The sequence below is a fragment of the Protobothrops mucrosquamatus genome, unplaced genomic scaffold (assembly GCF_001527695.2).
Source record: "Protobothrops mucrosquamatus isolate PMUCROS unplaced genomic scaffold, P.Mucros_1.0 scaffold35, whole genome shotgun sequence".
Lineage (NCBI taxonomy): Eukaryota > Metazoa > Chordata > Lepidosauria > Squamata > Viperidae > Protobothrops > Protobothrops mucrosquamatus.
Window position 1 is genome coordinate 1,323,176 of NW_015386419.1, and position 16,374 is coordinate 1,339,549.

A 16,374-nucleotide genomic window follows, 5' to 3' on the forward strand; every position below is an offset into this window, starting at 1 on the left:
CGTTTAGTGACAACAGTTCGTTTAGTTTCAAAGTTACAACAGCACTGAAAAAGCGACTTATGACCATTTTTCACACTTATGACCATTGCAGCATCCCTATGGTCATGTGATTTACATTGGGATGCTTGACAATTGGTTCATATTTATGACGCTTGCAGTGTCCTGAGGTCATGTGATCACTTTTTGCCACCTGCTGACAAGCAAATTCAATGGGGAAGCCAGATTCACTTAACAGCCATTTGTTACTAACTTAACAAATATAGCAAGAAAAGTCATAAAATGGGGCAAAGCTCACTTGACAAATTTCTCTTAGCAACAAAAATTTTGGGCTCAATTGTGGTGGTAAATCAAGGACTACCTGTACTCAACCACATCTGAAAGGCCCACGACCCCCAACCTTTATATATGATAAAGAGCGGCTTTGGGGGGGGGTTGGAGTACAAAGGAATCGAGGAGATCTTTGCACACCTTGAATCACTAGTAAGAAAGAGATCGCATTTGGAGCAATAGATGGAATAGGGCGTTCCTTGGAGGGGCAACCCTGGCAGGCAGAAACATGGCTCCATTTGCACTCAGCCCTTATTTTCCCCAGGGTAGCAGGCTTTGATGTGAAGGAATTTAGACAGCCCTGATCTTTAGTGGGGAGAAAAATCCAAAATCTCAAATTATCCAGTGACACTTTTTGCCTAAAGCCAAGATCTCAACCAGAAAATATTCCCATTTTGGGCCTTCCGGATCAGTGGGAGAAGTTAACTGCACCTGACTGCACGTGTCTCCCAAAAGTCTTCCCTGGAGGATTCTACCAAATAGCCAAGCTGAAACTTTTATGATAATTCTCTCTTGTCAAGTGAGATCCCTGACTAATCCAACTAGTTCTTGGACTCAAAAGATTATCAGGCATTTTCCGGAGAGAAGTGAAAGGGAAATAATCCCAAGGTTCATAATTACAGGAGCAGAGATCGAATTAAATCAGTCATCAAAAATGGAAAGGTTTCAGAGCTCCATCCTTGAAATTGGCTCCAGAGGGAACACATGGCACCNTGTCAAGTGAGATCCCTGACTAATCCAACTAGTTCTTGGACTCAAAAGATTATCAGGCATTTTCCGGAGAGAAGTGAAAGGGAAATAATCCCAAGGTTCATAATTACAGGAGCAGAGATCGAATTAAATCAGTCATCAAAAATGGAAAGGTTTCAGAGCTCCATCCTTGAAATTGGCTCCAGAGGGAACACATGGCACCTGTGACTGGAGAAAAAGAAATCTGATATTTGATGCCATGGTGGTTAAAGAGAAAACCCCAAGTTAATGCCCAAGCGTGTCATGGATCTGAAATATCTGAGTTTATTTTGAAAGCTAATGCTCAAGGGCAATACCATAAAAGGAATGATACAATAATGTGGCCAGTCTCTCTGAACAAAATCAATTTAGTGAAAAACTAGTTATCAAAACTTCACATTGTTAAAATCACACGCTCGCACACAGAGAGAGAGAAGTTAGAGGAAGCCAAGTGAAAAGAGATGGTGGGAGAAAGGATGCCTTCCAGCCCATGTAAGGAAGGGAGAGAGGGAAGGGGAGAGAGGGAGCCTTGTGTTAGAGATAGAAAGCAAATGTGCAAATCCTCATCCAAGTTCCATCTTCTGAGGCCTGGGAAGGGGAGAGTCGGGTCCTATGTTCTACTGCTGCCCCTTTCCTGGCTGCTCAGGGAGGTCAAAGGCCAGACTCCTTGCCTTGCCCATAGAAAAGGCCAAGGATGGCCAGGAAGCAGGAGGAGATCTGGAGGAAGCCTCCCATCCCCGATTCCTGGCAAGACAGTAACCTGGTTTATTGGTTCTAGGATTACTTTTTATGGGGACACAGCCACTGGAGTTTCTCAAACTTTGGTTTGGCTTTGTGTCTTTCCAGGAAAGGCTCCTGTTGAGGAGAAGCAATGCAGGGCTTTGTCTTCAAAGGAGGATCTGGCATAGTCCTGGAGGAAAAGGTGACCAGCATCAACCTGGAAGGGACCCTTCATAATACTGAGGAAGATAAGGGTCCCCCAGGGCCCTTCCAGACCCTTCAGAGCCCCCAGCTGAGGAAACCATCTTCACTGCAGCCTTTCCTGGACTGAGGATCTCCCATCGTTCCGCAGTTCTGGAAATTTTTGCCTCTTTCTCATCACACGAATAGCTTTTAATTTTGCTTTTTATTTGACCTTTGTTTATTCAGCCTCTTCTCTGTGAGGCTATTGGCAGGGAAGCTCCCAGGCAACTAGCTCTTCCCCATTTGATTGGTTGCTGAGTTGTCATGATGATGGGGGTGGGCCAGAATAGAAAGTCACTGGCGGGGGGTGGGGGAGGATTTTTGTCTTCCCTTAGAACTGGATGATTTCAATGTGAAACCTGCTTTCTTTTAGGAAATCCTGCTCAGATGCAGCCCAGAATGAAAATGAGACAAGAGTTGAAGAAAATGAAGGAATGTTTAAAAGATATATTAAAAATGAAGGAAAAATTAAAGACTTTGACAGAAATAAAACAGAAACTAGAAAAAGATCAAAGGTCAAACTCTATAGAAAAAGGAGTTTAGCTCTATAGAGAATGAACATTGACACATAATAGCGATTAAAAAAGAAATAAGAAATATAAATAAATAAATAAATCCAAAGTTAGCCTGAAGCTAATCTATTGGATATACAGAATAGAAAGAAGAAAATGCAATTAAATTGGAGGTTCAAGAAATTAGTGTAGACAAAGAGCTGTAGAATATAGGTAGTGAGGTGTGCTCCTCCTAGTGGTGGCACTGGATATTGCCCATCCGCCCATCAAGCCAATGTCAGGCCCATGAAAGAGCTTATAGAGCAGTGGTGGCGAACCTATGGCATGCGTGCCAGAGGCGGCACTCAGACTCCTCTCTGTGGGCACGTGCGCCGTAGCCCGAGCCCCACCTCCCCCCACAGCCCCCTCCTCACCAGCAGCCCCCCCGGAGAGTCCCCTGGCGTGGCCCGCATGGAGCAGCGCAACCAAGGACATGGCAGCCGGGCAGCGGGGACAAGATTCCGCCCTCGTGCTCTGTCGTATGCAGATCACACTGCGGGGTGCAAGCTGAGGCCGTGGCTGCCATCATGCTGCGGGCCGTGGAGGCGGTGGGTGGCCCTACGGGCAGGCGAGGGCAGGAGGCAGAGTGGGGGGACGGGGCGGTTTTTGGGCACTCAGTCTCTAAAAGGTTCGCCATCACTGTTATAGAGTATAACTAAAATAGTGTTGTGAGGTACACAAGAAGGGTATATGTTGTAATTTTCCATTTCTGTTAAAGGAATAGGCATATAGAGGGACTTAGCTAAGGTACTTTTAGGAAAGGAGATATAATAAGCTGAAGGAATAGAAACTATATACACTGACTTAAAGTATACTTTTAGAATAATGCACACTATTGTAGAATAGCATATAGCTTATAAATATATTATTCATTTATATAAGGTTTATTCTTTATAAAAACTGCCTAGAGTTAATATTTTAAAGTATAACTATGAACCAAAGTGCAGCCATGTTTAACTGAAGCATGAACTCTGTTACACACATAGCTTCTAGATGCAAAGCAGGCATTCTTATAGATCAGTGATGGCGAAACTTTTAAACACCGAGTGCCCAAACTGTATTGTCGGGTGCTGGGTGGGCGTGGCCCATTGGGTGGGCATGACCCATTGGGTGGGCATGGCTTCAGTGGTAATGGCAGACTGGGTGGGACTAAAAAGTTCAATCAATCAATTCCAACTTTGCCAGATCTTTTTTTTTCGTGAGAAGTTGAAATTGATTGATTGATTGAACCTTTTTTTTTTGCACACGGCGGTGGAGGCCTAAAACGAAAAGGTTTTATAAAAACCAGCTGAAGGCCTAGGACTGGGGCGACAGTGCGCATACCCATAGAGAGGTGGCACGCATGCCATAGGTTCACCACCACGGTTATAGATAAACAAGGGAAGACATAAATCTTTTATAATTGCAATTATCCAGCTTGAGTAACCGTTCACCTTGTAGATAAGCCTATACCCTTAGTTAGCAGGATGTTACAAATCATGCCACAGAAAAGGGAGTGAAGATAAGACAGAAACAAAAGGGGCTTTTGATCTAATAATTGGAGGGTTTGGTAATTGTAATGGTTTTTAGGTGGTCAGAAAGCATGTGACTGGGTGGGCCTATCAACTGGGCTCACTTTGAAAGGATGTGGCATGATGCACGGGACAGGGTATAAAAACCTATGCAAAAATTGATTCAAGTGTGGACTCTGCGATTTGCCATTACCAAGAATTCCACCAGTTTTTTGCAAAAGCTTTAATAAAACTTGCTTTGTTTTCCAACACCCTTGGAGTTGAATTTTTATTTTTCAGTGTTAATATTACTTTCTGCATTAATTGACAAGCTTTATAATTTACAATTCCTACTTTTTTAAAATGTAAGCTTTTTTTGTGAAATGAAGATCTGGCCTCAGCCACTGAAGGGAGAAACAAAAATCGAAATCAAGTTCAAGTTTCTGGTGCCTTGCGAAGAATGCAATCTGGGTCAATCTGGTCTTTGGTGGTTCAAAAAAGGAAAAATATGGCAGAGATGGGATTGCCAGAGACTCCAGGAGACATCTAAGTGCTCTCAGTGAAAAGGAAAAGAGAATTGGCTGTTAGAGGAAGAGAATTTGGTCCAGGGAGATCTCATCCCCTCCAGGCACCGGACTCAGAAATGGAACGGAACGGAACGGAACAGAACAGAACAGAACAGAACAGAATAGAATAGAATAGAATTCTTTATTGGCCAAGTGTGGTTGGACGCACAAGGAATTTGACTCCAGTGCTAAACTCTCAGTGTACATATAGTGATAATACACAGCGATAATCATGATCATAAACAACATGAAAATACATTCATCATAAATCATAAAACACAACACTTCATCATAAATCATAAGATGCAGCACTTAGTGATAGTCATAGAATACTAGCTAAGCAAACAACATAAATCATACTAGGATACTAAAAACAATATAGATTGTAAGATGCAAGCAACAAAGTTACAGACATAAGATGATAAGCAATAGGAAAGATGAATATCAGTAATGCAGCTTTACTAAGTAGTTTGACAGTATTGTAGAAATTAATTGTTAAGCAGAGTGATGGCATGGGGGAGAAAACTGTCTTTATGTCTAATCGTTCTGGTGTGCAGTGCCCTGTAGCGTTGTTTTGAGGGTAGAAGTTGAAATAGTTTATGTCCAGGATGCGAAGGGCCTGTAGATATTTTCACAGCCCTCTTTCTGGCTCGTGCAGCATGCAGGTCCTCAGTGGAAGGCAGGCTGGTAGCAATTGATTTTTCTGCAGTTCTAACTATTTGTTGACGTTTTTGTCTGTCTTGTTTGGTTGCAGTTCCAAACCAGACAGTTACAGAGATGCAAATGACAGACTCAATGATGCCTTTGTAGAACTGCATCAGCAGCTCCCTGGGCAGTCTGAGCTTTCTGAGTTGGCGCAGGAAGAACATTCTTTGTTGTGCTTTTTTGATGACATTTTTGATGTTAGGTGTCCATTTTAAATCTTGAGATACTATAGAATCTAGGAACTTGAAGGTCTCTACTGTTGATACTGTGTTGTCTAGTATTGTAAGAGGTTGTAGAATAGTAGGGTTTCTCCTAAAATCTACTATCATTTCTACAGTTTTGAGTGTGTTCAGTTCAAAATTGTTCCGGTCGCATCACAAGGCTAGTTGTTCAACCTCCCGTCTGTATGCAGATTCATCGTTGTCTTGAACGAGACCAATCACTGTTGTATCATCTGCAAACTTCAGTACTTTAACAGAGGGATCTTTTGAGATGCAGTCATTGGTATATAGAGAGAAGAGGAGAGAGCACACAGCTTGGGGGGGGGGCTGTGCTAACTGTACAGGAATCTGATGTGATTTTGCCTAGCTTCACTTGCTGCTTGAGCTTCTCCTGAGCAATCAGAGATGGGAGAGACTGAAGGGGGAGCTATCACCTGTGGATGCCAAGGCTGCTACTTGGTTGGTCTCTGCCTGATAGGAAGTCAAAGGGAGGTTGGAAGACTCAGAAAAGAGCTTGGATCCTGATTCTTGGCCTCACATGATCCCAGAAGTGCTAAAGCAACAAGAGGAAGAAAGAGTTCGGTTAATCAAGAAACAGTCAGGACAAATTATAATTTAAAGTAACATTAAAAAAATAAGCAAATAAATAGTCACAATAATGAAAAAATGTGATTGGTCAGTTAAAATCCAAACAAATGTATTGCTTTTCCCAGCTATTTTCCCCAAGTTTTATCAGAACAGAGATTAATGAACAACTGTGGTTTTCTTAGTGTTCTACATTCATTCTACAATTTATCTGTTTTTGAGATGGAGATTGGCAACCAGAGTTTTACAGACATCCATCAGGTCCCGATTTGGAACTAAAAACTAAATACCGAAAGCAAAAATGTAATAAAGACTTGGTGTGCTGCAAAGCAGAGTGCCAATCTCTGTCACCTTTATTTCCATGAATGCTTCTATGGCATGCAGGAGTATTTTTAGAAAATATGAGGTAGGTGATGACTTCTCAGTATCTTCTCTAGAAGTGAGATTTCCTGCTGTCCTCCCTCTTCCCCCTCAAAAAAGACAAAGGCCAATGATGTAGGAGAAGACATTCTGAGCAAGTAAAGATGGACTTGGATCTCTGCTGTTGTTCATCTTAATTTGAAATATCTAGTGCAGGGGTAGGCAACTTCAGCTCTTTTATGACTCATGGACTTCAACTCCCAGAATTCCTGAGTCAGCATAGCTAACTCAGGAATTCTGGGAGCTGAAGTCCATGAGTCATAAAAGAGCCGAGGTTGCCTACCCCTGATCTAGTGGATGACCGCTGGGTCATTCTTTCAGAGGTGTTTCCTTACCAAGATCCTCAGCACCTTCAACAAGGAGGGAGCTCCTAATGTGATTCCTTCACTTGGAACAACTGGGCATACACTCAGAGATACTCCTGTTGAGGGATATGTATACTTTATAGCACAGTCCATAGTCAGCACAGAAAATGTTTCATGACATTTTGTATTCTGTCATAATCTTTCCCCTTAGCTGTGGATAGATGCTAGGAGTGCACCCTGTTATACCCTACAGCAACTGTGAATCTTTGAATATAAAGGTAACCAGATAAAAGAGAGATCCTGAGAGATCTCAGATGTCTCTGGCAAAATCTGTTGAATAAAATATGAAAAAATGGGAGGTGTCAGATGTAGAGGAGACCCTCCAACGTTCTCATGAGAACTGAACACATAAAGTGTCCTCAATCTGCTAAATGACCTGGGGAGGGGGGAAGAGAGAGAGGGATGGAAAAAGAGAGAGAGAAAGAGAGAGGGAAGGAGGGAAGAAAGGAACGAAAGAGAGGATTGGAGAGAAGGTGGGAAGAGAAAACCAATAGAAGAGAAGGGATGCTTAACTGGCTTCCTATCCTAGAACTATGAAGACTGCAGGAGTTTATTGCAGGCACTAGAGATTATCTTTGAATATGTCCAAGGTTAAAGGAATCAAGTGGATCATTCAACTCCCTCTCAATCCACCATTTCCCCTCTGTCTGTCCTTTATCCTGGATCCTCTAGCCCACTTCTTTCATATAACTGATTTGCTTCACTTCCTTTGAGATTTATTTTGTGAGGTGGAACAGTTTGGGAGATGGGATATCTGGGAAGGAGAGATAACTGTCTGCTACATAATTTAAGGAAAGATCAGATTCCAAAATGTTTTTGGTCCAGAAGCAGAAACTCTTTTTCACCGAAAGTGCCCAACTCATGGGAAGAAGGAAGGAATATGGAAAGAGGGCCAGGGATGGGGGGAGGGGCATTCCTTGGTGGCCCTATGGGCCCTGCAGACTTTCCCGTTCACTCCAATAGACTTCAACACACACTGTGACCCTTTGGAACTCATCCCCCCAGATCTTAAATTGGCCCCTATAATAACAATTGTGCAAGATTGTTCTTAGTTCAAGGAATTTAATGACCTGTTCTGTTTTCTTCTGCATACAAAGACAAATGTAGAGGTTTAGAGCGCCTTCTGAGTTAAACAACTTGTTTTTCACTTTTACTTGGAAGTGCGGGAGGAGAGAAAATCCTAACATTGTTGAATATTATCATAAGCTTCTCTATAGTTTCCCAGGCATTTGTGATTATCAGGGGCCCCATGCAGCCAAGCTTGTCATAATCAGGGGCCCCATGCAGCCAAGCTTGACTCCTCCAGTTGAAGTGCCCTGGAAACAGGCATGAGATCCTGAGTCCAGACTGGGATTAAAACCCTAAAATTGCCTTTGACCTGGGAGCTTCTGCACTGAGGGATTGGCCGCCCTTCAGGTCTCTCTGTTGTCCTTATTAAGGAGCTTGGGGCAGTTTGTGGGAGATTGGGGGTCATCTTGTTTGAGATGTATTCTTTTTGGGCTGTCCTTTTACATTTTTGTTTAATTTCCTTGAATAAATACTAACGCTTAAGGTCTCTACTCGCTGATATACTTCTTGTGTCGGAATCCAAAAGGACCCATTTCCTGGACAGCCAGGCAATCCAGCTCCAGGCTTCTGGGGCCTGGGCAATCCAATCTGACCCTTGGCAATCCAGCTCCAGGCTTCTGGGGCCTGGGCTATGGCTGTTTCATTGTGCCTGGGGGGTCTGGGAGTAGAAGGGAGCCTTTTCAAGTCTTGTACTCAATGGGGTATCTGGTTGTGTTCACCTGCTGGCTGCCATTATATTTTGTCTTGAATTGATCTTTTAAAGGTGCTTTTAATATGGTTATACATTTGTGTGTTTTATTCTTGTGAGTTTTAATTGTTTTGTGCTGTCTATGAGTTGGAACTCTCTATAAATCCAATAAATAAATATGGCTTACTGGAAGCACACAAATCCTATCAGACGCATGGATTTATACATAGAGTGCAATCTTATTTGTGAAGAGTAATTTATGGGGCTGGGATAGTCACAATTGAAGTGATATCGTCCCACCCCAAAATCAATGCTGAGCAAATCCCAGGGATTGAAGACAGGTCCTCCTGCTGACATCATGCTGCCATGCCCTGTTTGAACATCAAATGCATATGGCAATTCATGAATGATTGTTATGTTAACCAATCCAATGATGCTAGATACATTTTGATGCATTTTGTAAATTGGCACCTCCTTCCTTCTGCTCTCACCGAGTCATTCATGTGAGAGAGAAGAAGATGCTCTCTTATCTGGGAGTCATCACAGGAGGGGGGAAGCCAGCATATACTATATGAATGCACACAAATACACACAGATACACACACAAACATTGGCTATTTACATGCCAGGAAGGCAGTCCAGTACAGGTTGTGGGTGGTGCGAAGTCAAGAAGTCTGGAGACATTATCTAGAACTCAAAGACTGTCCCAGCTCCAATTCTGATTTCCCAGTTCCACTGGTGGCCTATCAGGTCTGGAAGAGGATTCAGGGATTGGGAAGGGAGAGGCTGAACTAGGAGTTTTTAAAATTTGAAACCTGGAGGCTGAGAGCTCTCCTTTGGCTTCCACTTGCAACGAATGGTATTAAAATAGGAGGATCTGGAAGAGGTGGTCAAGAAAAGTCAGGATAGCACCCATGCAATCTCCTCATATTCAGAGTCTCAGTCTTTTGGATGTGCAATGTGTGTAGAGGGAGGATTGTGATTGGGCAGGTGGGGGTGCCATCTTGACCTTTTTTGATCCCCTCTGTGGATACCTTTGATATGACAAACTATTGAAACACCTGTGCTAGCTGCAAACAATTTGGAAAGCTCAATTTGAGAGTTTGGATTCAAGATTTATGGAGTCCATGGATTGTTTCTCTCTTGAGAAAGCCATTCAATTTCCAAGACATTCAGTTGTTGTTTTTTTGTTTTTTTGTTTTGTTATATCGCCACTTGGAGAAGTTCTGTATTAAAGACAAGAGGGGGAAAAACTTTGATGGGGTTACTTTTAAACTATGAATCACACATCCTTAGCAATTGCAGTGATTTCCTTAGCTCTGTTTTACAGGTAGTCCTCGACTTACAACAGTTCATTTTGTGACTTATGACCATGTTTCACACTTACAACCATTGCAGCATCCCCATGCTCATATGATCAAAATTCAGACGCTTGGCAACTGACTCATATTTATAACAGTTGCAGTGTCCCAAGGTCACATGATCACCTTTGATCATTTTACTCTGGGATCACATGACACTTGGCAACTGATTCATATTTATGACGGTTGAAGTGTTCCTGGGTTATGTGATCAACTTTTGCAACCTTCTGACAAGCAAAGCCAGTGGGGAAGCCAGATTCACTTAACAACCGTGTTACTAACTTAACAACTGCAGTGATTCACTTAACAACTCTGGCAAGAAAGGTCACTTAACAAATGTTTCACTTAGCAACATAAATTTTGGGCTTAATTGTGGTTGTAAGTTGAGGATGTCCGCAATATTTACAGATGTCCACACATACTTTTTTTAATTTGGTTTTCAAAAATACTTTTTAAAGAAATTAGGGATGATTGTCATTATTAACATATTTTATGGTTATCTCCACATGCCCATCACACCCCAAACTTACCTTTGGAAGCTCTCTGACCTCATGTTGAGGAAGGCCACAGGTCCTTGGCCATGCAGAGCTATTCAAATGCAGCCTCATTTTTTGGGCAGGGGCATGAGATTGGCTTACTTTGAAAAACAGGCTGGTTGCAAAATATCAATTTCTGACACAGGATTCACTCTCATGTCCCATCAGCTGCAGTAAAAGATTTTTGTCTAAGGGGCACATTCTCATGACCTCGTCTCTGATGAGAGCAGGACACCCCCTCTTCACGCCAAAGAGAAAATACCTTGGCAAATACAGAAAGAACCCAATACAAACTAGTCTGACTCAGTGGCAGCCTGAGGCTAAATAAACAAACATTTAACACACACTGGCTACAAAGTATCAAGTCTAAACCGCAGGAATGCAGAACCGGGTAACAGCAATTAGGATTGACAGGATTAAAATAGAAACACTAAAAGGTTTATAATAATAAAATAAATCATACCGGATCCCTCCTGGGGCAAAGATTAACATTTTCCTAGACAGAATTGATAAAGAAATTAACTCATCAATAGACACTGATCAACGAATCAGAAAAGACAATTTTAAACTCATGAATCAGAAATGACAATTTTGAAAATCATGAAAGGGTATAAGAACTCACCTTTGGGGATCATTCCGCCTAGCTAGCCAGGGATTCATGCTGAATTGTCACTCAACTTTAATCTCCGTGATTAAACCTCTCTTTTTGGTAGCTCGCTTCATGTTCTATTTGTTCTTCTCTGCGCCGGTTGTGAAAATCCCAGCTGGAAGAGCCTGAATGGGGGAGTTCTTTCCAACAATTACCTGGTGACCCAGATGGGACTTCCAGCTCATCCAGCCACCGGACTGGGCCCAGAAGAGCCATCACCCAGCCGGCAAAGGATGCCTTGTTCTACAGGGAAATCTCCATGGACCCTGCCCGGTCGGCAACAGGTATTAAAGGGAGTCTTTGAGTCTTGTGCTCAAACAGCTACCTGGAAAGAGGGTAAGTGCCACCAAATTTAAATTCCTAGATTCAAAGGGTCTGAAGAACGAAAAGAAGAGTGTGTGGATGTATGTTTGGGGCACCATCCTCTGACAATCAGCTGAATCTCACTCCCTCTGTATGCCCTCCAGCTGCACCCTGGCCTGCTGCTAGCTCCCCTGGAGCTGTGACCAGCAGGGCCCGGGAAAGCAAGGAGAGGACATCGGAGTGTGAGATCTTCTGAGAAAGGGAGAGCTGAGCGGGCAGTAAAAGTGTCGTAAAATCTTTTGTATTGGTAGATCAGACCCCTTTCAGAAAATCTCTTTTTATATTGGTAGACCAGACCCCATTCACCAGTAATTTATAAGCAAAGCCCCAAGTTAGGAAAATAAGCCCCGGGCTAGGAGCAACTCATACCTCTGAAAGCAAGCAGAGGTCCTCCCGGATATTTGAAGTCCGAAAACTGTGGTTGTGTAGGTAAAGCCGGTAATTGAGCAACCCATACTCTCTTGGGGAGCAAATGAATCCTCGAAGACCCCTTTTTGGTCTTAAATTGTGGTAGAGAATCCCTGAAGGAGTGACACATACTCTGTTAGGGATTCCAGAGTGCTCCACGGCCCCTTTTTGGCCGGAAAACTGTGGTTGTAGGTGGCAGTCTCACAAGGAGATTTCAAGTGCATCAGACCCGACTGAGCCGAAGTGAACCTCTACATCGGAAATAGGGGAATCATGGGATGTTTCAATTCAAGGGTCAAGATAGGCTCCCCAATGAAAAGCTTGCTTGAAGCCTGGGATGGGAATCAGCTACCCATCCAGACAGGTATAAAAAAGAAACAGTTAAAGAAATTATGTGAAAAATGGGCTTTGCTTAAAGATGAGTGCGGAAAACAGATTTGGCCAGAAGGCGGCACATTCAAATTCAAAACACTGAAAGCACTTAGATCCAGAATAGAACCAGCCCAGCTACCCTATTGGTATTGCTGGGCTGAACTGTCCAGATTAAAAAGTCAGGCTCAAATTGAGTTCAAACTACAGCCTCCCTTAGATGACCCAGACCCAAAAATCATGGGCCCCATACTGAACAGGCCTGTACCCAGGCGATTGAGGGACCAGGCTGAACATATTTTAATCCACACCCCCTTCTCCTCGTCTGACTTGGTTGTTTGTACTTTTTCTTATGTATAACTTAGACCTAGATATAAAATTCAAAACATATCTTAATAGTTTACCAAAATGGGCTGAAAAAACCTGTATGGAATTTACAGATAGGCAAGTAGAAAGTTATTCATTTAGAAGAAGGAAAATGAGATGCAAGGGAAGAAGGATGGGGGATGATAAGAGTATTTCTGAAAATGATCTCAAAATTATCATTGATTTCAAACCAATTTGCTAATAATTCAAACAAGAACAATACTGATTAGGAAATATGTATAGCTGTAGGAATTTTGATTTTACATTTCTGGCTTTCCTTTTGCAGTTTTCATTAGTCGTATCCAATTTCAAATCATAATAACACTAGGCGGATCTGTGGCTCTATGTATTTGTGGATGATCCTTAGTCTGGCCTCAACAGGTGGAGGCATGCTTTCCCAAAATACCATTAGACTTCCTTTTATGCTGCTCTTGTATCTTCTTTGGTTTCAGCTATAAGTACCAGCTGCCCCATCTATTTTTAGGAGAAGTGTGCAAGAGTACCATGGAGTGGAAAATTTTCCACTGCCCCTCTCTAAGTTGTAATAAATCTGACTCATGTAAAATGATAGCATGTTTCTTTACATATCACCCTTCTCTCTCTCACTAACAGTACTCTCTGGTACATGTTATTTCAATTTTCCTGGCTGTGAGTCACTTGTATGTAAGCCTGGTAATAGCTCATTAAAACAGATTTAAAATGAGAGGTCATTTGGTTATCTTCCTTACCATCTCAGATTGTTTCCAGCAGGTAAAAGTTTTAATGTGTTTTACTACAGTATCTTTTATATTTTAAAAAGATGATTGCAAAAAGAAATTGCTTTGTTTTTCCTTGCTAAGTGTTCCATGATCTTTTTTTTCTTAATATTTATGCCTTGGTTTCATGCATTAATTTAAAAAAAACCCTAAAATATTAATAAAAGGAATTCTATGGCTACCTCATGGAGAGGCTTCAAAGAGGGAAATTCGAGAGAAAATTATGGTGATTTTAGGTATGTTGTTGAGTTAAATTTAAAACTGCTTCTAGTGAAGATGTTAAAACCAAGAATACAAATTATATCTGGACATGGAATATTTAATAATAATAATAGTAAGTAGGAATTTAGAATGTATATGTTTTCAATAGTGGTATATATATGCATATGATTTTTGTGTAGAGTACCACTTGTTCTTTTTTAATAAAGATTATTTTGATGTAATTTTATTAAAATCCAATGTATATTTTGTGGCAGAGCAAATTATACAGCACTTGATAGAGCAGCCATGAAGGCATTGTAAACAATATTCAGATTCCATAATGGGTCCATGCCTACAAAGATTGGAATAGTGAAAGCAACTGTATTCACTGTGATACTCTGTGGAAGTGAACATTTCGAGAGGAACAATATTGAGGCTTTGGAGTTTTGGTGTTGGAGAAGACTCCAGAGAATACCACGGAAAGCCAAGGGGGGAAAATCCCAAACAAAGCAATCCAAAGTTCTCGCCCAAGGCACAAATAACTAGGCTCAAATTTTGGATAAAATACAAATGTTTAAGCCTTTAAGTATGGTTTGAAATTGAAGTCTCATCTACTAAAAGAATGAAAACATCATTCCAAGTAATCAGAGATAGCAACTTTAAGGCATTGCACAATGGATTTTGTCAGTATTTAAGTTAAGAAGCAGAACAAATTGTGCAATGCAAATGTGTGCAGTTCTTCAGAAACTAGCTTTTTTTTCTGCAGAATTTAAATTATAACTTTAGTAAATGTATATGGAAATTTTCAGTTATCCAGATCATGGTTGTCCCCAAAGTGCTTTTTTTTGGGGGGGGGGGAGTGCCAGCATACACCAAATTTTGGTTACTCACTGTACTAAGTATTATAGTTATACTAAAGATGCTTTTTCAAGAGGCAACTGGATTTTTCGTTGCCTCTTGAAAGGAAGTCCAGTTGCCTCTTGAAAAAGCATCTTTAGTATAACTTTAGTACAGTGAGTATCCAAAATTTGGTATATGCTGGCACTCCCAAAATATACTGAGGATGACCCCAAATGTTTTGTTCTGTTTATAAGTGAATATTGGTAATTGTGCATTGTGGCATAGACTCCTTCAGATTTAATGATATGAAGGGATGTTAGAGCATGCAAAAGCATTCATGTTTAGCACCTGGCTAGATCTTCTTTCTCTGGATTCAGATGGTTGCCCACCACAGCATGTTTCTGGTAAAGGACATATTTGTTTAAGGAACTGAAGGCTGGTTCTATGTGACCAGCTACAGACTGTACATCTCAAAGAACCTTTTTATATTAGAATCTCAGGTGGTGTACAGCCCTGTTGTACACGAATGACATTGTATATTCAGTTTTCACTTATGCCTTGTTTAAAAAGTTTTCAAACACCAGTTCAAGGTCATAACTTAAATTACATTAGACTTATATAGTAGAATGTTAGAAAGGAGGCAATATTAATGGGAATTGTCTCAATTTTATGTTTCATTTAGATATACTGTAGTATATAAGTCATTTTGTGGATATTTTACTGTTTTTTAATTTGTTTTATAATCTTAGAATTGTAAACTGCCCAGAGTTGCTTGGTTGAGATTTACTTGGCTATAGAAACTGAATAAACAAACAAATAAAGTCATGTGCAATATGTTTTGTTTTTGCTTTGTGCATTGTATGAACTCAGTTTTTGTTTTTGTTTTATAAACCATGGCTTATAACTTAGTGTAAAGTATGTATTCAGATACTTCAGCATACAGTAGTTTAACTTCTGCATGCCACTATCTATAGATTTTACTTCTCAATATTTTTTTTACTGAGGGACACAGTAATGTAGAGGATATAGACAACAAGGAGAACTATGGAATGCTAATGGAATAACTTTAACTGCAAGGGATAGAAACTGGAAAATCACTGGTTTCCACCTGGCTTGCTACTAAACCATTTTCTTTTGAAGAGAAATAGAGTGCTCATGCATCTCTAGTTTAAATATAAATGAAGAATAAAATCCAGGAGGTTGCAGTATAAGGGATCTCAAGATCAAGGCATTGATGTTCATCTCAATGTTTTCCCATCAAACTATTTTAGGCTGGTCAATTATCTAGTTCACCTATCTTCTAGCCAAGGTTTTTTTCACCATGACTCTTTAAATATAATACAATTGGTCATGTTTGGATTAATCCCCAGTATCAAGCCATCATATGGTGTGTGTGTGTGTGTTTGCAGAATATTCAGTCAAAACAACTTTATTATGGTTAGCCTGGCATGTAAATTCAGCCTGAGTTCTGAAAGCTAGGTGTTTGCTTTAATGGAATTTCATGTTGCTTATTATTGAATAAATATTAATAGGATTACATTGACTATAACTGTACCACAACTTAACTCAGAGGCAATTTAACAGGGCCATGCCCATTACTAGCATCAATTTCTGAATTCGGTGATATTTTAAAGGCATACATTGACTTAATTACAATTCTAATTTAAAAATAAATCCTAATTACTTTTTACAGAAAACAAGTTTCAAAAGATTCAATAGAATTTTTTTTAATCGAAGAGTTGATAATCATGTTGTACCCCTTTTATAGTAATCCATATATCATATGCACCCCACCGATCTCACTTTGACACATTCCTTTACTGTTTCATTTTTTTTTTTAAAGAAACC